General features: G+C 33.1%; 1 pseudogene; it reads left to right on the top strand.

Annotated features, from left to right (window-relative positions):
• Positions 1-16,004: 16,004 nt before the first annotated feature.
• LOC141664961 (DNA-directed RNA polymerase II subunit RPB2-like) lies at positions 16,005-22,117 on the top strand (annotated as a pseudogene).
• The last annotated feature ends 1,368 nt before the right edge of the window (positions 22,118-23,485 follow it).

Here is a 23,485-nt window from a genome sequence, read left to right as displayed (position 1 = left end):
ATTTATGATGAGAGTTATGGAGACTTGCAGTTACCAAAGTTTTAGCTAACTGGCTTGTAGTTATTTAACTGAACATTATAGAACAGGAAGTTATCAAAGTTTGATGCTTATATAAGGGAAAGGTACATGACCTCACACATACAATCACATTAACACAAACACCATCTCTTACACCTTCTCTTATATAACGTGAAAAATTACTTCACACAGTGCAAAGAGGAAATGATGGTCAGGGATTAAAAATGTGGCAATGGAGGAGTTGAACTAATTGGCTGTCACTTGCGCAGATTTCAACACTGATCTGGAAGATGCAAATTTTTTCTTCTCAGAGTTGTATGCATCCATGGAAAGCAGGCAATCTGATTTGTTTGCTTGTTCGGTTGGCCTCCAGGAACAGTTAAAGTATTCTTTACATGTCTGTTTCTTTTCATATCTTACCAATTTCTGGACGTTTGCTTCATAATTTTATCTCTATCCTTTACAGCAATATAGAAGATATTTTGCAGAATGGATCAAGGAAAACACGTGGAGAATTATCCCAAAGCAGTGACAAAATTCCACCATCTTATATGGGAAATCCACTCATATTCCTAGGTGATACGTCCACCTCCCTACGTGGTCATGAGACAACCTTGAAACTAAACGCTGCAGAGATGGTGAATGGATTTCAAAAGTTTGGAGATGGGTGGAAGGAGCATCTTGCTAATTTGAATGGCCAGGCTGGTCAGTTGATTGAAGCAATTGGTAGAATTCGCATATTAGTGGATGATTATGGTCACAATATATGATTCATATTCCAGTGTATTATTAGAAGAATGTTAGTATGTTAATGTTTAATCAACGTTACTATAAATTAGTGACAATATTATTTTGCAGAAAGTGTTTGTAAGATTATTGGATCAAAGTGAACATTGTTGTTATCTATATTCAAATTGCAACATTGTCTTCCAATCTACATGGAAAAGAGTATCATTTATTTTGTATGTTATTCCCATTTGTAATAGCAACATCTAAAATTATATTCACATGTCATAAGTAAATATTGATTTCGGTAATGACATATAACAAATGATTAGATGAGTAAAACATTCATATGAGTCTACATTAAAATTTATTCCAATTCATAAGAGAAAATTTGGCTGAATACTAAAATCTCAAAACAATCATCTTTAAGATGACAAAAACTCAAATGTAATGCAAAATAGCAGACATTCCAGAACACAATCTGGCTAAATCTTATTATGAATAAATTGATTGCAAATGTGTAGGGAAGACTTCACGCCAAAAGTAGTTTATTTAGACTGCTCCACCAAGTATGCTGTAGACACAATAGTACACAACATGTTTATTAGAGTTTATACAATTCAATCATGTTTATATCTCTCCCAGTACTAAAAATTTACATTACCCAAAAAGTGTTTATACCTTTGCCTCAACACCTCAACAGCCGGATGATTAATATTGAAATAAATCTGTGAACATGATGAACTTCTTATCTGCAGTGAACCTATTAGAAGCAATTTACCAATAAGAGTTAGTTTTCATCATGAAAAACAATTATAGTTTCTAGTAAAGATATGTTGATTGACAGTAAATGGAACCATTATGGATTAGTGGCCTCATTGTTGTCAAGATCACTATTGGAGGATACACAACATTTCCTTCTAGCGCCATTGCTACATCATCGGTAAATTGATCCCAAGCACAAATCTTAACCACGTTGCTGATATGGAAACAATAATAGACAATCATATAAGCATTGGAAAACACTGATCGAAACTACATTTATTGGGAAAGCATGGTCTTACCAGCCATCAAATAACTCAAAATGAAGAAACTTTTTCTCATCAAACCGTGTATAAACTTGCTTTACTGGTTCAATATTTTGAGCCATGCCAAAAATATCTATGCAATGTCATCTAATTAGAATTTGTAAAGGATCATTTTAAATAAAAACAATTATGTGATAAGATACAGAAATACCTATAGCATGTACATGGACCTCATGTTCAGAAAGTGACATTGCAAGTTCAGAAATCTTAGGAATAGTCTTAAGCTCAAACTTGTGCCTTGGAATGGTATTTATTTCAAAAGGAACAGGATGGACAATGGTATCATGTGCAAAAACAATAATCTTATCAGAAGATACAGGTCTCAAAAGTCCTTCAGGCTCCATTACTATAAAGTTGTGAATATCATATGCATTTCCTTCAAGTATGATATTGCTAACATCATGCCAAATCACACGATTCACAAATGCAAAGACATGACAATCCTGCATAACATTGGCTAATTAAAAAACTCTTCTATATAAACATTGATCATATACAACTACTTTATAAACTAAACGACATTACCTCAGAATCAAGCAAAATTAGAATAACACCTCGGAATTGCTGACTGCCAGAAAATGAAGGCCACATCCGAGTAATACGTACACAAACCCTCCAATCATTCCTAGTGCTATCAACTGATGCAAGATTATTTTCCATGCCGGCCATGACAAAGATGAACAACAACCAAATGATTATTAAAAGGCTATATAATTTAAACACTCATAGAACATATGTTAACCATATATGTAGAAGGATTACTATGTCAACCATGGATTTAGGTACATGATTGATGTTAATCCAGTTGGCGTAATCTTTACATATGAGTTTGTTAGGATTAGGATTCTGCATAAGTAATCCAATATTCTGAAAATAATTATAATAACTTCACATGGCATAACAATGTCTATGAATATTTTACTTTTAATTCTACTTAGATTTTGTAATTCGTCAATTTGATGTTACCATTTTTTTAAGTTAAAATACCAAAAGTAGAAGGCAATCAGACATGATTAAGTCTGTTTTGTTATGCATCCCGTGTCTCATGATTTTCTTTCAATATTATCTAAAAACATTTGCTAAGTTTATACAGTTAAACGTTGAGAAAATATTAAGCATCAAATGTTACAATCAGGGATTTGAGCAATCCATTTAAATAGTTAAACACAGAACAAACATGCTGTATTAGATAATCATGCGAACAATGAAGAGTCGGTTGATTTGAATATAGGAGATGCAGTACAAAATGCTGAAAATGAACAGGATGATAATAAGGCTAGGGAACTCCAACAATAATCAGAAATCAGCAAGGGCATACATTCAAACCATCTACAAATCCAACATAAAGTTTTAAACATAAACAATGACTTGTCTCTAAAACTTATTTAGATATCCTTAACGAAAATTCTGATTGAAATAAAAAGTTTTCTTTCATGCGACATCCGTGCAATGCATTCTCTTTCCAAATATCAAAAACCACATTCGACTCTCTCCTCCAGCAAAGGAAACAATAAGAAATATGTTACAATATTTAATTTCATATATCTAGTCACTTGTGTTCAATCTTATGGGACATTACTTCTGTAACAAATGCTATAATTACCTTATTTAATTCATCAATCACTATCGGCACCATCATATCCCATGCCCTCAAGCCTGTAACACACATAAATGTATTAAGAGATTTATACCCAAAAACAGTTAGCGCACAAAGTTTTCAAAATAATATTTTTACACATACCAATGCTTAAAGTTAAAAACCTCCTGTACTCCGGGGTTAATGTAGAATTTGGAGGCCGGAGTATTAGTGATAATAGCGACGCCTTAACAACCAAAAATAACATGTTACAAACGTACAATGTGCTTGTCTAAGTAAATAATATAATAAACTATCTTAACTCCATAAATTTAATATTTGTACATGATAACTTTGGCACTTGACAGAACAATAATGACTGGTGTCTCTTCACCATCTTCATACAGTGAAGTCATACTTTCAGTCAATGCACCCCATATATCCACTTTGAAAGAAACACTTGTAACAAAACACATAGAAACGAACAAAATTTAAATTTAAGTAGATACATAGTTCAATAAATTTCTACACGTGTAACTTAATTCTTACTCTGGTCCTTGAGTAACATTGAATCGTATAAGAGGTTGAGTTCCAAAAATTGTCTCAATGTTCACCCTTGGCTGGAGATCAGCAACAACTCCTATGATATCTGATAAAGAACAATGGCATATACTTAAAACAAATGCACTTTTTACATTATTGTGTTAGTATAAAGCATATGAAATTTATTGATACCTATGGCGAATGTCCTATCGAGAGCATAAGATTCAGGATTTATAGCCAACTGAGGTAAACTGACAAATTCAAAATTGTGCCTCTCTATGAAAATCCGGTCTAAGTCGCTTGGATACATAGTTTGGACTGTGGTTAAAGGTGTGAAAACAATTTTTAGCGCAGAATGAACAGGCCTCAACATACCAGATGTGTTGGTAGTAATGAAATTTGTTATTTCATACATCTGACCCTCAACAATAGTGTTGTCAAGAGAGTTCCATATATCAGCTCTCACAAAAGCCTGCATATGATCATTCTTACAAACAGGAAAATATGTAGGTTACAATAGTATACTCGCAACTATAAACGTGACAACGTAAAACGTAAAACAATCTGTTTTAAACATCACTTACCCGAGGGTCCAAAAGAATCAAATTACATCCAACAAAGACTCCTTCTCTATTATTAGTATGCCACAATCTTGTGACTCGAACTCTTATCCTCAAGTTTCGGCTGTAAATGTCCAGTGAAGAAAGCGAATGAACTATAACTGGAACTGAAAGAATTGAATTTTAAAATATATATTAAAAGAGAACATAATAGCAAACTCCAGAATTCATAATCGTTCACCATGTAATACCAATTGTATGCAGAATACTAACCCATGATGCTTGCAATATGTGGTATGCAACGTTTCTTCTATAGCTCTGAGTTATAATACAAGAAACAACTATGACAATATCGGAATTAAAACAAAATGCTATGAAAAAGATTTAGATGCATATCTACAACTTTAATTTAGAGATATGATCAGATTACATGTTTTATGCCGCCAAAGTTGTTATATGTCATATGTCAGACTATTAATATGGAATGAAGTTAGTTACTCTGAAATATGTAAAGTCAATCATGCAGTGAGAATATGATACTTCTTGATAATTTGATTGTACCAAAATATATATTTTTTAATTGTTAATTTTCTTTAGATGATTTCATAAATCAAATTATTAGTTGTTGTACAAAATCGTGAACATAATGATTGACGATTATTGAATATCATTGTCCTATTATTGAAAAAAGGAATTAAGTGTAAAGTAGACCTAAAATCTTCCACAATTAATTAGTATCAAGTACACATACAATATATTTTTCAACCTTAGAAGTTCATAATAGGAGGCCTAATCAATTCATTTTGTAGATTTGATCGAAAGCATAATGATACATTGATTTATAACTTGGTAATTACTTATGCAAATCTGTCAAGAATATTATTTTACCAACAAAACGATTGACGTAGATAGTAGAAATTTATTATTACAATATAACATATCATATTCATATACCCATACAGTGAACACGTAAGTGAGCCGATTACACATTTTAATTTATTAACAATTTCAGATTATGCATGTCTATTAAAGTCAATGGTTATTTATAATTTGCATTGTGATGATATTATAGCGTGAAAAACAAATGGCAAAACTTCATAAGAAAAATTATTTTACATATTAATTAGCTCGAATAAGCAGTAATATCTGTAATCCGTAGTAAGAGCATTTTAAATCTTAAAATATCCACAGTTGACAATTTAATATGTACCAAAATTTCATAATAATATTTTATTTCAAAACATTGTGTTGATCAATAATTAATTGAAATATCTACATTTGTCTTAGACGTATATTATTATTTTTAATCCAATTACAATTAAAAAAAACAAATTGCAAAAATATATATAATCCGGCTCCAAATAACGAAAACGATACCAATTGTATATTGGAAACTATTACAAATTTAGCATGGGAAGATAAGTGAACATATATAACAAAAGGATACATAATAGTCTATTAAAGTCGAAGGACCTTAGTAATGTGTATAGTGAGAATATTATGCCGTAAAATACAAAATTTAAAACTTAATAACAGAATATTAAGAAATTAAAAATCTTGAATAAATAGTAATATTTATAATCCGTAATAAGGGCATATTTAGTCAAATAAACTTTTTGTAACAAAAACACGAATTGTCAAATTCTATGTTATGATTGCAACATATTGTTTAACAAAGAATCGTAGTTTTTTTGTTATTCTTATATGGGCATAATATTGCAATGATATTATGGCGTAGAAAATAAAAGTTAAAACTTATTATGCATATTAATTAGCTCAAAGTAATCAGTATTAAAAGCATATAAGAGCCTGCCGTTTAAATGAGCTTTAACTTCGTTCACCTGGTTTGCCGGCTATTGCGTGAGCCCTTAATGTTTACCCAGTGCGCACCCGAAGAGTAGTGGCTGCGGAATATCTACGATAAAAAAAATATGTATAAATATTTGATAACAATATTTTAATTCAAAATAATTTATTGATCATTAATTAATTGAAATATCTATGTTTGTTTTAGACGTCTATTATTTTTTTTAATCAAATTACACTTACAAAATATTTTATTGCAAAATATATATAATCCGGCAAAGAATTAAAAAAAAATTCAATTTTATTTTTAGCATGGGAAGATGAGTGAACATGTATAACAAATTGACACATAATACTCTATTATGAATTCTGGTTATTTGAACTGTGTATTGTGAAGATATAATGGCGTAAAATACAAAACTGAAAACTTAATAACATAATATTGAGAAATTAAAATTCTCGAATAAATAGTATTATTTATAAACCGTAATAAGGACATATTCAGTTAAATAAACTTATTACGAAAAATAATTCATGAATTATTAACTTTTATGATAAGATTGCAACATATTGTTCTAAAAAATAATAAATATTTTTTTGTTAGTAGATAAATGATATTTACTTGCTCTTTCAAATGTTATTTTTAAATTATTAATATATTCATAATTATGTAACTAAATTATGTGATATTACTTAATATTCATAATTATGTAATAACTTATAATTCTTTTATTACATCTTTCCAACTAATTAAACACAAATCATAATTACACATAGAGATGCGTGCTATTTGACTTTTTAGTGGTTCAATAGTTTTTGGTATATTGATCAAAATAAACTCTTGCATGCAAAGCCCCATTTAAAGTGAATACTACAACTAAACCGCAATCCAACTCTGCACGGAGCATCGGCTTATAACTTTTCCATCGGATAATTCAACAGTTGTCATGGAGGTATGTTTCTACTCTATCCTTCAATTAGGAACCTGATGATTGAATATCAATATCTAATAGATGTTTACAGTCTTCGATTTGTTCAATCATGCTCATGTCAATATACAAATATGTATAGTGAATAGCCTACATTTATGATTCTATGAAAATAGTTTTTAAGATTAGTTTAGGATTGACAATGTAATCTCGTGATAACATTGTGTATCGATTAATATTGGGCATTTTTTTATATAGTATGGTCATATTGTATGTTGACTTATATGGTGAAAAATCAATCCAATTCTTTTAACTATGTCGTTGGTAGTCTTAATCTGTTATGCCTAGCAGTGTATGTTGTGATTTTGGTTATATTGGTTTACTACTGGGATAACCATTATATATATTCAACTCTGCTATATTGATTTATAATAGTATCTGCCATGATTGTATTAAGAGATGTTTAGCATTGCGGCTGGACTTTACATCTGACCTGATTCACAGTATCAAGAGCTACTTCAATATTCTGTAATCCATTAACAAAATGATCGCGCTTGGATTAGAAGCCAAAAATACAATAACATTACAATTGTTGTATTGTACAGGTCTCGCTAATTGGCCAATTAGACTTAATAATTTGTTGTTACTAATTATACTTATGTATAATATTCCATCTCAGCAGCAAAACTATGAGTCTGTTAACATTCCAGCATTCATCATTGAGGTCGATGCCACAATGCAACCTCTCATGGATGAATTGGTAAATAACTTACTCAACTGTCCCAATACATGTACTGACTATCATAATTGAGTATTCCTGTTAATTATTTGCTTATGTCTTCAGAAATTACTACTCTCCATTGTTTCTACATATGGTGAAAATCTTCCTGGTAATGGATTAATAATGCTACCAAATGGCCAACATCTACAATTCTCTTATGAGAAAAATAGGGAAAGCTTAACTGGAGTTGGAGAACTCAACAATTTGTTCAAAAAAACCATTGGTTATAAACTTCTTCTTTGCTACAAAGGTGAAGGAAATTTTCGGGGTCACATTTTTGATAAGACGGGATGTGAAATAGAGTATATCATACCAGAAAAACCGAATTCCTATGTGGCCAAGCGAGGTAAAAGTCTAATCTGCTCTTCACTATATGGTTGAACATTGCATTATTTTAAGTCATGATTGTAATTATACTTTTTACAAACATGATCAGCCAATGTTGCTGGAGCTGGATGGAAGATTTTAATTGAAGCTAATAAAAATACAATCTATGATGGCTTAGTTGTAAGTTATTTTCTTATAAACTTGCAAAATGATTTAATCGGGCAAAACTTTCTATTTACATAATTGAAATACATAGGATAACTATGTTTTAACTTTTGATGCAGGATATTCCACATTCTTTCATGGCACGCTTTGGCAAGCATATTCCCGATGTTGTTCTCTACTATTTCCCTTTGGATACAGTGTTTACAGGTTATTTTTCCAAATATGACAAAAGGTTCTTTGGTCTCTATAAAATTCCAGCATATATTCAACTCAACCTGGGAGATTTTATTGATGCTGTCATTTTTGACAAATATGGAGTGCAAAGGATGTTTGCACATCAGAGCCCAAATCCTGGTGAGAACTCTAATAATAGAAACTCTGTTATAGAGTATGGTCATATTAATTGACGATCATTGTGTTAGAAAATGGAAAGTTTGAGGCATGTTTTAGACATGTTCTTAATGTAATTTCCTAAATCTAATTGTTGGAGGTTGTTCTTTGTAATGAGAACTTAAACTTTCATGTTTGGATCTAAGTCATTTTCTTAGTGTAATCCATAAAGAAATTGAGTTGAAGTTAGTAGTTTGAAAAGGGCTGTGTGGGTTTGTCCCACATTGATTAAGTAAGCGAGGAAGTTTACTTAATGTTTAATTATAATATTTACTGACTTATTATATTTTTTTAATATGAATATTGAATCTGAATATCAGGATTTAGAGTAATGCACTGAACTGATTATCCACCGGGGTACAAAGTGTGCATTATCCACCGGGGTACAAAATGCACTGAATTGATTATCCACCGGGGTACAAAATGCACTGAATTGATTATCCGTCGGATTACAAAGTGTACATTATCCGTCGGAGTACAAAGTGTATATTATCCGTCGGAGTACAAAGTGTACATTATCCGTCGGGGTACAAAGTGTGCATTATCCACCTGGGTACAAAGTGTGCATTATCCATCGGGGTACAAAGTGTACACTATCCGTCGGGGTACTACGTGAGCATTATCCATCGGTGTACATGGTATGGATTATCCATCGTTGTACTAAGCATTATCCACCGGGGATGGGCTGTTTCTAATTTCCCTTGTTCTTGTTATTGGTTATATAACTGCCTCATTGTGTTAGTATAGTAGTAATTTACTATTGTTGCAATCCCGACAATCAACACATTGCTGAACTTACATAAACTATTTTTGGTTTATACTTAACTGATTGTTTAACTCCATTCATATACACACATTTAAAGATACAAATGTTCTTTTTCTTGATGCAGAGAATGTCCAGGGAAATTAGTTCGGGAATAATGGAATGGAGATGAATTCGAGTGAAAACATTTCAAAACCATGTTTGCGTGTCTGCCGATATTCCAAAGTTTTTAACTTATGCTGTTAACAAAGAATGTAATATTAATACAGTCGCCAATTATTTTGGCATGGATTTCACTTTAAGACGTATCATTGCAAACATGGCATTTGCCATGTTTGGTATTACTGAATTGTTATTCATTTTGATAATTATCGACTGAAGATAACATTGGGCTTATGTATTAATTCCTTGGGTGATTTACATTAAGGTACTTACCTAATCATAATATCAACTCATGGCCTATGAATTACACATATGTAGTTTTGGTTTAATGAAAGTGGATGTAATAACCCACATGTAGATTTAAAAACTATGTGAGTTACACTTTTATTATAACTAATATGTCATGATACTCATGAAAACTATAGTTTCACAATGATGGTTTCAATGACCACAAATTTGGAGACTCGAGGATTTCGTAAGTTCTTTGCTGTTACAAACTTACCACATCTAACAACTTTAAGGTTATCTTCCTATGACATAATTGATTATGGCCAAAATATGCCCAATTATGTATTCTGCCTAATTTGTAATTGTGGTTTTGACATCACAAAATCTATAATTATATAATTGTTATCTCTATCATATCTTTATTTATTGTAACAAAATATTGTATGCCAAAATCTATCTTGGACTACATACCAAATTAACTTCATTTACATGTTCAAAACTTATATATTACCACACATTCTTCATCTTAATTTGATCAACAGCAAACAATAATATTCCATTCAACATAAAGTCTAGAAATTACAAAACTTAAACTACCAAATGTTTCAATTTCGTACTAAATTCAATAAAACTGCAAAACATCAATCACAAACCTCACTAAGCAAAATCTTGAACAAAAGTATCTGCACTTTGCAATGACCACAACCTGAATTCCATATGTGTGACATGGTTAAACGTTGATTATAAAATTCACCTTCTTCACGGTACTTCTCTTTCACAGTCAACTCACAAAGTGAATATCAAAGTTGTTCACCAAAAGGATTACCTTCAATTCTGTTTATCGGGTCTTTATTTCTTGCATTTGGACAAAATTTATAAAGAGGAAGCAAATTGTCTACATCCGATATGTACCAGTACATATCCTCAAGCAAATGAACAATGTCTACTAACTTCAATTTAAAATCAACCATTCCAACAATATGAGACATTTCTTCAACAACCTGATCTTTTTCATATGGTCTGTACACGACTCTAAAAAAGACAAAACTAAAATAAGATGGAAAATGATTATCGGAGAGAAAAGAGAGAGTTTAAAGATTATGATCCACATTATTACGCATGAAAAGCATTTGAACCGAGTTATAAAATAATGCTTGCTCAACTTCAAGAGAAATGGAAAAACGAATAAAGCCATGGAATTGGTCATGCCTAACTCGTAGATAATGATTCTTCTGAAGGCGTAATTTTCTTTTCTTGGTTATTCGTTGAAACACTGTTATTAATAGCTAAAATATTCTCAATATTGCGACCACGTACTCTACGTTTCACAACTGTAACAAACAACATAATATAATGTTAGCAATTTAGTAAACGTAACAGAGCATACAAAAATCTTTATTTCAGTATAAAGTTATAATATAACGTACACGGAAAATTGGTAATATCTGAGAGTGTAGCAGGTTGATCCATGCACCTAGCAATTGGAGTGTTATTCTCTTCAACTGTAACCCCCGAAATAGGTGAAATTTATACACTGACATGCGTGTTATTTGATCTACCAAGAGGTCTCAAACCCACACTTCTGCTCATACGTTTCAAATCTACAACACAAAAAAAACAGAACAAATAGTCATACAAACATTCCCACTTCTGCACTTTACATTGGTAAAAAAAATCCAAATACCTGTGAAGGAAGTCCGGGTGGTTCTATTAGACGAAACATCAGCAACAAAATTAGATGGATTGTGTGGACTAGAATCTCGCAATACATTTGTATTACTATTGAATAATGGTTGTAAAGGAGACCTAAATTCAACTACAAAATACATATGAATCATGAGTTCCCAACATTCACTAATATAACAGATAATAAACAAATATAATGGAAAACATACCAGATGATAATGCAGAACCTGGTGACTGTGTATTCAAGACTGTAACATTGGGACTCTGATTTTCTTTTTCAACACATATGTTTCTACGCTTCACAACTGATTCAATGAGACGAATATAAGAGCATGAATTACATTACAATCTACATATAAAATGTAAGAGGAAGAATGATATTCACCATTCGACTCAGAAACAGGAAAACTTGGGATAGCCTGCAACAGAGAAGATTGATTTGAGCCCTGATTTGATGCATCTTGGCTACGAATCAAACGTTTCAACCCTACGGACAAAAACATAAAATCATTCAAAATCATATAACACTTAACGTGCATGATAGTTAACAGTTATTCATGATGAAATCAAACCTAAAAATGATGTCCTTGCAGAGCCTGAGCCTTCCAGGGAGCGTGAATCCATGCTTGACAGGAGATCGGCGGATCAAAATCGTTCGATTGAGAAGAACAGCAGAGGAAACCTATTAATCAGTTACTATATTTAGCACCAGTTTGAGAGATAAAAAAATTCAAAAAAATTTGAACGTACTAATCAGTTGCTACAATTAGGGGGGTCTAGCTGTATAATAGGTTAGTTTGTATATGGGTTATAAAATATTTAAATCTTGAAAGATCCATGGATATGTGTATAATATAATGGTTTATGTGTAAAAAAATTAAATGTGTTATGGATAGTGGGTCATGGGTAAATTCATGGGTAAATTTAGTGGGTAAATTCTAAATGGGCATTAGTAGCCTTTAAGATAATATAGATGGTCGTATTTATATGTCAATATGAATTTATTTTGTTACCATTTAATTGTTATTGTGGGTTAAGTTTTATAAAGTTAAAGTTTTGTTAAAGTTTTGTTAGCTTAGTGGCATACACAAGTTAACATTATGATTATTTTATTAAGTATGTATGTGTGTATTTCTAGGTTCATTACCATGGGAGATATTGCTATTAAGGTAAGATAACTCTTCCCACTTTATTTTATTTTAAAATCGTTTAAATATTTTTGCACTGCTTTTGTTTTAAAATTTATGGATCAAGTACGTGTTTTACAAATAAGAATTTCCATTGAGCTATGAACCAGTTAGTAATCGCGTATAGTTCCGGAACTAGCCTTTGATACCTTACTAGCGAGTGCTACTTATGATGCTTTCGGGAGCGCACAGTGTAACAGCCCGCACTTCCGGACTATTAACTCTAAATACAAAACTAAATTCTAATACAATTATTAATCCAAAATTCAATTACAAAGGTGTCTATTACAGAGGTCACTATTACAAAAGCGCAGCTAACGGAAACGGTCCAAAAGTCAATCTACTCCAATACTAAGATCCTCGAACTCCAATGCTATCCAACTCGAACTCTTAGGCGAAACCTGAAATTGTAAGAATGAGCTATACAGCCCAGCAAGAGACCAATCGATCCAACTAGTAGGCCAAGTAACACACACACATATAACAAAATACGATAATCAATATGATACGATATAAGAAACAAACACTTTTGATACATATTCTTATTCTTATTCTTATTCGATACACACAATACACATAGCACATAGACAACAATAATTCCAAAATCAATAACTCATGCCAAGACCACTACAACCCGGTGATAACGGTCCTAAATTTTCTGAAAACTGTCACTACAATCCGGTGACTGCGGTCCTAAGTTCTTATTCGATATTTTCACAAACCATGGCACAAATCAAAGATCTCAAATTATCGTCTAGACATCACATATACACATCGATACATATTCTATATCACATAATAATATCAAATATATGATCACTTAGCCCAAGTTTTGATAATCAAATATACACACATAACACACAATTTGAAAACACTAATAAGATCGATCGAAAACTTACCTTAAAATCTGACCAGATCTGAATATAGCCTTTTTGACCTACTAAACGACGTTATATTAGAAAATACGAAACACGAAAGTTGAAGATAACGAAAAGACCTCTCCGAAAAGTCCAGAATCACTGAATTCCGACTTACGATGAATTTTCTACGAATTTTACAAGACTGCTGATTTTTGCTGAGAAGAGCCCTACGAATTTTATTACTTAAAACGAGGAGGATGAATAAGGTGTATTTATAACGAGACAAAACCCTATATCTTAAACTACAAGTTATCCATATTAGAATTGGATCTAAATTTTAGGCCCATTAGTCTAACTCAATTCTAAATCCTAATCCTTATCCAATTTTAATACTTTTTATTCTATTATTCAATTATTATTCTTATTCTAAAAATTACGGGATATTACATACTACCCTCCTTAAAAAGAATTTGGTCCCCAAATTCACAACAATCCTAAAGTTCGAGACACATCTACCACATCTACCCCCTGATCTACCAAAGGTCAAACTATGGTCCACAAGATCGAATCCTAGGGAATGTACTAGTCACATACCTAATACACTCCAAAAGACAGCCTGCTCTGGATACCAACTGTAACGGCCCGCACTGCGGGACCATTAACTCTGAAATCGAAACTAAAAGCAAATACAATTTCTTGATGAAAAAGTCTATTACAAAGGTGTCTATTACAGAGGTCACTATTACAAAAGCGCAGCTAACGGAAACGGTCCAAAAGTCAATCTACTCCAATACTAAGATCCTCGAACTCCAATGCTATCCAACTCGAACTCTTAGGCGAAACCTGAAATTGTAAGAATGAGCTATACAGCCCAGCAAGAGACCAATCGATCCAACTAGTAGGCCAAGTAACACACACACATATAACAAAATACGATAATCAATATGATACGATATAAGAAACAAACACTTTTGATACATATTCTTATTCTTATTCTTATTCGATACACACAATACACATAGCACATAGACAACAATAATTCCAAAATCAATAACTCATGCCAAGACCACTACAACCCGGTGATAACGGTCCTAAATTTTCTGAAAACTGTCACTACAATCCGGTGACTGCGGTCCTAAGTTCTTATTCGATATTTTCACAAACCATGGCACAAATCAAAGATCTCAAATTATCGTCTAGACATCACATATACACATCGATACATATTCTATATCACATAATAATATCAAATATATGATCACTTAGCCCAAGTTTTGATAATCAAATATACACACATAACACACAATTTGAAAACACTAATAAGATCGATCGAAAACTTACCTTAAAATCTGACCAGATCTGAATATAGCCTTTTTGACCTACTAAACGACGTTATATTAGAAAATACGAAACACGAAAGTTGAAGATAACGAAAAGACCTCTCCGAAAAGTCCAGAATCACTGAATTCCGACTTACGATGAATTTTCTACGAATTTTACAAGACTGCTGATTTTTGCTGAGAAGAGCCCTACGAATTTTATTACTTAAAACGAGGAGGATGAATAAGGTGTATTTATAACGAGACAAAACCCTATATCTTAAACTACAAGTTATCCATATTAGAATTGGATCTAAATTTTAGGCCCATTAGTCTAACTCAATTCTAAATCCTAATCCTTATCCAATTTTAATACTTTTTATTCTATTATTCAATTATTATTCTTATTCTAAAAATTACGGGATATTACACACAGTCTATGATATCTTAGCAAGGGGCGCATTATTGACGAAAATAATGAACTTTTGATACTGTGTCACCAGACATTTGTGGCATTAGCGAGCTGTGGAATTTTATGTCTTATGTCATATGGATTTTGAATAATAATTTTGGTTTTATAAAATTATGATACTTGATTCATTAGTGTAGAATTATTTTCTTGTTAGGCTCTTGGCTCATTACTTACAAATTTTCAGGGGATTAACTTTTGATTTTGGGACATCTTGAAGGTGGACATGATTTGAGCTTGCTTTGAAATAAAATTTTAGTGATTATGTTTGTATTGGAGCTGGGAGAGATTTGCTTTATTTTCAGTTCAGATGATTTTATTTCTGTCTCGGATTTTAGAATTTTATGAAAAATTAATAACTTATTCTTGTTATGGATTCAATTTGAAGTTTTAGCTGAATATTGAAGTATAACTATTTTCTTACGATCTTTCAATGAGGGTCATGAGAAGGGGGCATGACGGTGAAGAGATCACTGAATCTCTGGATTTTAATCAAGTTTTCATAGGAAAGGTAAGTTGATCGTATGTCTCGTCGAATTGGTATTCTGAACTGTTGAGTATCTTTCTCGTAACTTCTTGTTCTGCTGTCAGGTTCCTATTATGCTTCAGTCAAGCTACTGTAATTTGTATGAGAGTAGCGAAAATGATTCCGTTTGATCAAGGTGGTTATTTCATCGTCAATGGCAGTGAAAAAGTTTTGATTGCTCAGGAGAAGATGTGCACCAATCATGTTTTTGTATTTAAGAAAAGGCAGCCAAACAAGTATGCCTATGTTGGAGAACTTCGCTCTATGGCAGAAACCCAAAATAGGCCTCCCAGTACCATATTTGTTCGAATGCTCTCAAGGACTAGTGCCAAAGGGGTATGGGCAATAATATTGCAATCTATTTGTTATGACTTCGCCGATGCTCAAATGATGGAGTTGCTTAGGCCTTCCTTGGAAGAAGCATCTGCTATTAGAGATCAAGAGGTATTTATTTGAGCCTTTGTTTGTGTTTGGGGATTCTGTCCAGTGGATATGTACTATTATAACCTAGCTATAGTTTTCTCTCCTTGTCGACCTCGTTACCGTTTTTCAGTTCAAGGTGCTAACTTTTCCTTTTGTTTACTTCATTTTTCCGATTATGTTAGGTGGCACTTGATTACATTGGAGAAAGAGGAGCAACTGTTGGTGTAACAAGAGAAAGGCGAATAATGTATGTCTTTGGTTTGTAGTTTGTGGGTCTGAGGGCCTTTTTGATTCAAAAAAAATCTATTGTTAAATGCCACAATAGGTATGCTAAAGATATTCTTCAGTAGGAGATGCTTCCTCATGTAGGGGTTGGAGAAAATTATGAAACGAAGAAAGCCTACTATTTTGGGTATTGTCATGGCTACCCTGTGTTTGTCCTCTGCGTATGGGTTGTACACATTATGCAGAAAACTAATTTCTTCCCTGTCAGGTATTAGTATATCATTCACCGCCTTCTACTATGTGCTCTTGGTCGAAGAGGGGAGGATGACAGGGATCATTATGGCAATAAGAGAATGGATCTTGCTGGATTTTTGCTTGGCGGTCTTTTCAGGATGGTCTGTTTGGTTTAAATATGGATACCATAATGCTTTGGACTTCTTTTCATTTTTGCGTTCAGATTCTTAACTGTGTTAAGAACTGTAATGCAGTTATTCAGAAAGTTGACAAGAGAAATTAGAGGCTATGTGCAGAAGGTTATATCAATACTCATAACTTTGATGACTTTTGCGATTATATTTGTCTTAAAAATCTCGTATATTTAACTTTTTGTGCTTATCCAGTGTGTTGATAACGGGAAGGACGTCAATCTGCAGTTTGCAGTCAAAGCACAAACGATTACGGGAGGTCTCAAATACGCACTAGCTACTGGGAATTGGGGGCAGGCAAATTCAGCTGTTACAAGAGCCGGTGTTTTACAGGTTTAATTTTGGGTTTTTTTATCTATCCCTCTATTGTGTTTCTGTTTGTTAGCCCTCTCAGTTGTTTGATGTTTAGATCAATTTAAGCCATGTGATTTGCTTTAGTGATTACTAGGTTCCTAAATGTTTTTTTCAAAGTATATTTCCTTACCTATTCCAACAAGATAATAGTATATCAGTCTAGGTTGAAAGTTAATTTGTAAATCCGTATCTCGTATAATTACTGTAATGGTTTTGTACCATATTACTCTGATTATTATAATCTTCGTGGCCGCATGATAAACTTTTGGGCCATGTTTGTTTCGTGGGATTATAATCCCGGGATAATAATCCGGGGATAACTAATCCCATCAAAATTAGTCATATGGATTAAATAATCATATTCTAAGTTTGTTTGGAAGGATTAAGTGTAGGATTAGAATATAATCCTTTAAAATTTTATCCTATGTTTGTTTTGTGGGATAGTACTTGAGATTGGAATATAGTCCTTTAAATTTTCCGATCCTATGTTTGTTTCATATGGGATAACAATGAGGGGGATTATAATCTTTTAAAAAATGACTTGTAGGAGGGGATAAAATAATACCTCCTCCCACCAAGCATTAGATGGGATTATAGTCCTATCCTCTTCTCCAACAAAACAAACATGGGATAGGATAATTTAAAGGATTATAATCCTTGGATAACTCTTCACTAATTTTTTACAAAACAAACATGGGATTGGAAAATTTAAAGGATTATAATCCTATCTCCTGCTTAATACCATTAAACAAGCATGGCCTTGGTGCAAATTGTAGGTGTTAAATCGCCTGACTTATGCGTCAACTTTATCACATTTGAGAAGATTAAACTCTCCGATAGGTCGTGAAGATATTTCACTTTTCTATACCTTTGTTGTTGTAGCTTTATAGGCATAGGCTGCTCAGAAATTGCTTCTTTATCAGGGAAGCTAGCAAAACCTAGGCAGTTACATAATTCCCAATGGGGAATGATGTGCCCTGCAGAGACACCTGAAGGACAGGTAAGAAACCTATATAATAGTGAGAAGCTGAGAGTTTGCAATTACATTTATGTGTTTCTTTTGTTGACCCTTAAGTGCTGTCATCTTGCTTCCTTGTCTTACATTAGGGGTGTGGGCTAGTAAAGAATCTAGCTTTGATGGTATATGTAACAGTTGGATCAGTGGTATCCCCAAATCTGGAATTTTTAGAAGAATGGGGCACAGAGAGTTTTGAGGTGAGTGCCTTAAGTTATGCGAATGAAAGCTGTATTTTTGCTACAAATGTAGTCTCAACATATTTCCATCGGTAGGAAATTACACCTGCTACGGTCTCCCAAGCCACAAAAATCTTTGTGAATGGGTGCTGGGTGGGTATTCACCATGATCCCACCTCTTTGGTGAGAAGATTACGACAGCTGAGGAGACAGGTATGTATTTGGATTTGTATCTTTTTGGTGGGATAAAATATTGATAATTGATAGCCAGGAAAGCATATAGCCGAACAGGAGATGGAGAGAATAATTCTGTCTTTCTTTAACCGAACAGGTTGAAGTCTATAATGAGGTTGGAGTGGTTCGAGATTTCCATCTGAATGAACTGCTTCTAAACACTGATTATGGCCGTTGCAGTCGTCCACTGTTCATAGTGGAAAAGCAAAGGCTTCTTATTAGAAAAAAGGACATTGAAGCATTGCAAAGAAAGGTGTCCTGTTGTGGTGATTATTTTGTTCTGTTTTTCTTGTTTTGATTGTGCTGACATCAATATCAACTTTTTCCCAGGAAGGGTTGGAGGATGGTGTATGGTGTGATCTTATAGCAAGGGATTTATAGAATACATTGACACTGAGGAAGAGGAAACTACTATGATTTCCATGACCGTTAATGTATGCATCCAGTCCAGAGCCTAGTTTCAAAAAATCACTTACCTCACATATTTCATTTGTATAGGAGGTTGAAGTTCAGTCAAATATGTTTTGTGCAGGATCTTATAAATGCAAAAGAAAATTCAGAGGAGGCTTATTCCAGTACTTATACTCACTGTGAAATCCATCCATCACTAATTTTAGGTGTTTGTGCTTCTATTATACCCTTTCCAGATCACAGCCAGGTCTGATACTGATGCATAATGAACTTCTTTAACTTGTCATGATAATTTGAGTTGTCTGATTTTTTTATTTTTCTTATAAATATGTTATAGTAACACATCTCTCTTCTTTCTTTAAGTCCTACGTAATACTTATCAATTAGCAATGGGCAAACAAGCAATGGGAATATATGTCTCCAATTTTCAGTTTCGTATGGTATGTACATCATTAACATATATTATTAAAATTTTAGCACTTCCTTCTGGAATCTTCATCTTATTTTAATTTAACTTGTTTTCCAGGATACATTATCTTATGTTTTATACTATCCTCAGAAGCCTCTTGTTACTACCAGGGTGATGGAGCATTTAAACTTCAGGCAACTTCCAGCTGACATTGTAACTTCTCCATCCGTTTGTGGATTATATAACTTTCTATATTATGTTTGCAATTATTACGTATTTCTGTATGATATTCTTCCCTAGAATGCCATCGTTGCCATTGCCTGCTACTCCGGGTATAACCAAGAAGATTCTGTCATAATGAATCAGTCATCAATAGATCGTGGATTCTTTCGATCAATATCCTACCAGTCATACAAGTGAGTGTTCAGTAATGGCCTTACGATAATTACATCTGCTGTTTAAATTTCTTATTCATGTTCTTTAAACATGTTTTTAGTGTTTTAACCTCTCCCTTGTCACTTAAATTTTTGACTTTTGAGCATATTGATAGGGATGAGGAGAAGAAGACGGGAACACTTAATAAGGAGAATTTTTGCCGTCCAGATAGAGCTAATACTATGGTAATTGAGAATTGAGTTGTTATCTATAGTGACTGCCTATGTATTGTGTTTCTTTGTAAGGTTTCTAAACTCAATTCATTACAGGACATGCACCATGGTTCATATGAAAAATTGGATGATGACGGTCTTTCTTCCCCTGTAAGTACATAAGATTAAATGTCCCTTGGCTAAATTTCGTTTGGAAATTGACCCTTGATTTGTCTTTTAGGGGACAAGAGTTTTAGGTCAGGATGTTATCATTGGAAAGACCTCCAGTTGAACAGGATGATACCATCGTGCTGGGTCAAGCTGCATCGCTATACACACGCCGTGATCATAGCACAAGTTTACGACACAGTGAAACTGGGATGGTAGATCAGGTGGGCTGATTAGTATGTGGAAAATAAATTTAGAATTTTTTTTTATTTTTTAATTATGTTGAACGGTCCTGAAAAAAAAATTGTGTTGACCGTTGGTCTTTCCTTACTAAAACTTATAGAATGTTGCACAATGCTTTTGTAGGTATTACTAACAACAAATGCTGATGGTTTAAGATTTGTGGAAGTAAGGGTGAGATCTGTGAGAATACCTCAAATTGGAGATAAATTTAGCAGTAGGCATGGTCAGAAAGGAACGGTCGGCATGACTTATACCCAAGAGGATATGCCATGGACTGTAGAAGGCATCACACCTGATATTATCGTAAATCCACATGCTATACCCTCTCGGATGACTATTGGTCAACTTATTGAGTGCATCATGGGTAAGGTTGCAGCTCACATGGGAAAGGAAGGAGATGCCACCCCCTTTACCGATGTTACTGTATGTTTTGCTAATGTGGGCATTTCTGATTGCTATCATAGAAACTGGTTTTTTAATATTTCATGTGATAATCTAGGTGGATAATATAAGTAAAGCTCTTCACAAATGTGGTTATCAAATGCGTGGTTTCGAGACCATGTACCATGGCCACACGGGAAGGCGCCTAACGGCTATGATCTTTCTTGGCCCTACATATTACCAGAGGCTGAAGCATATGGTTGATGACAAGATTCATTCCCGTGGACGAGGACCAGTGCAGATTCTCACAAGGCAGCCTGCAGAAGGACGCTCAAGAGGTGGAGGTCTTCGATTTGGAGAAATGGAACGGGACTGCATGATTGCGCATGGAACTGCTGCTCATTTCCTGAAGGAAAGACTGTTTGATCAAAGTGACGCCTACAGGGTTCATGTATGTGAGAGATGTGGATTGATAGCAATTGCTAACTTGAAGAAGAATTCATTCCAGTGTAGAGGATGTAAGAACAAGACTGATGGCGTACAGGTAATCATCAATTTTCTTGCCAATCCTTCAGCTTAATATTGCCACTGTATGGCTTTCACGATATTTGTAATGCAGGTTCATATTATTCCGTATGCATGCAAGCTTCTTTTTCAAGAGTTGATGTCTATGGCAATTGCTCCCAGGATGCTTACCCGAGATGTTAAAGTAAATCTGGGAAAAGACTTAAAGAAGAAAGGAGCCTGAGACGCTAAAAGTATATTAAAACTTTTGGTTTCAGAATATAGAATACTGGAATTGTTATATTGTACGGCGTGGTTCCAACCAAGTCCCTAAAATAGTGCAGAAGATTTTCATATTTAAAGCCCGAGGAGAACGTCATGATAATTTCAGTTTGAATATTACATCATGTTGTCGTGATGTTGACTCCCCTAAAGGGGAGCACTAAAATTGTGTACAAATTTTAAATTTTAAAATACTTTTTTTTTAATTTCCTTTTGCATTCAAAGTGAAATTCTATTACATGAAAATTAAGAAATTTACACAGTGAAAAATATATATTGGAGGTGAAAAAAATATTTCTAAATTAGTGATATATTTAATTAGATTTTGTGACAAATATTTTGAAATTTAGTAGATATTATCTGGATTTCAACGAGCATGAAAATACCAAGAATCTACCGAAATAATATTCAAAAAAAGATTTGGGGTTTTAAAAAGATTTTGAAAAATATTTGGGGTACCAATTTAGGTTTTTAAAAATTGGAAAGATTGCAAATCTAGTTCAATGGTCTCACTCGAGCAATAGATCAACTTATACATCCAATGAGTCCAACATAACCTGTAAACAAGCCTTGATTTAGTAATTTGTTTGCAGGAATTGTCTTGAGCGTCTTGGCAGCAAATGAGTTCTACTAGTGAGCCATGTAGAAGAAGAAACACGTACGACGACCTCTAACATCTTCTCGGATCACATGAAAGAGTTCAGCTGGAGTAAGAATGGCTCCTTCATGGTATGCTTTTGACTTTTCGGTTTTGCTAATTTGTGGTAGTACTTGTAATACAGTTATCCAAAAAGTTGTCAAGGGATGTTTGAGGCTACCTGCAGAAGGTTATATTATATTCCCTCCGTCCCTCCCAAATATTTATATTTGGATTATGAACGAAGTTTAAGAAAAATGATAAAATAGAGGATGAAAGTTAAAAAAATGAGTAAATTAGTGACCATTAATATTATATATATAAAGTTGGTATAGCCTAGAGAAGTAGCGTATGTAGTTATTTCAAAAATTATAAAAAAATTATTATTTTATAATTTTTTAAAATATAAATAATTAGAATGTTTGTGCTTCCTAACACATTTTACGAGTTAATTCACTTATTATACCAAACAAATTTGCGCTGATTACTTTTCACAGTTAAAGAATCAGTTGCTCATCAACTGGGTCGGAGCCGGAATCCCAACTTTGGGGCGGCGAAATTTTTTTCCGAGTAACTAATATATATATTTAATTTAACATATATTAAATAAATTAATAAATATTATTTTTAAAATTTTAATGTATAAAATATAACTGAATTCGTGTATCTAAATTCGTAACTATTGTAAATATCACTAATATTAGTACTAAATTCATAAAATTTATATATTTTTGAGGGGGCCAACATTCAAAATAATTTTTTTTTTACTACGAAATATATAAATATGTAAAAATATTTCATAAATTTTAATACTAATTTCACGATTATACCGGAGTTTGGGGTGGCGGCCGCACCCGCCGACCACCCCCAGCCTCCGTCCCTGCTCACCAACCAAACAA

Source organism: Apium graveolens, chromosome 6 (genome assembly GCF_009905375.1).
Source record: "Apium graveolens cultivar Ventura chromosome 6, ASM990537v1, whole genome shotgun sequence".
NCBI classification, from domain to species: domain Eukaryota; kingdom Viridiplantae; phylum Streptophyta; class Magnoliopsida; order Apiales; family Apiaceae; genus Apium; species Apium graveolens.
Note: the sequence above shows the minus strand (reverse complement) of the source record. Positions and strands in the feature narration are given on the sequence as shown.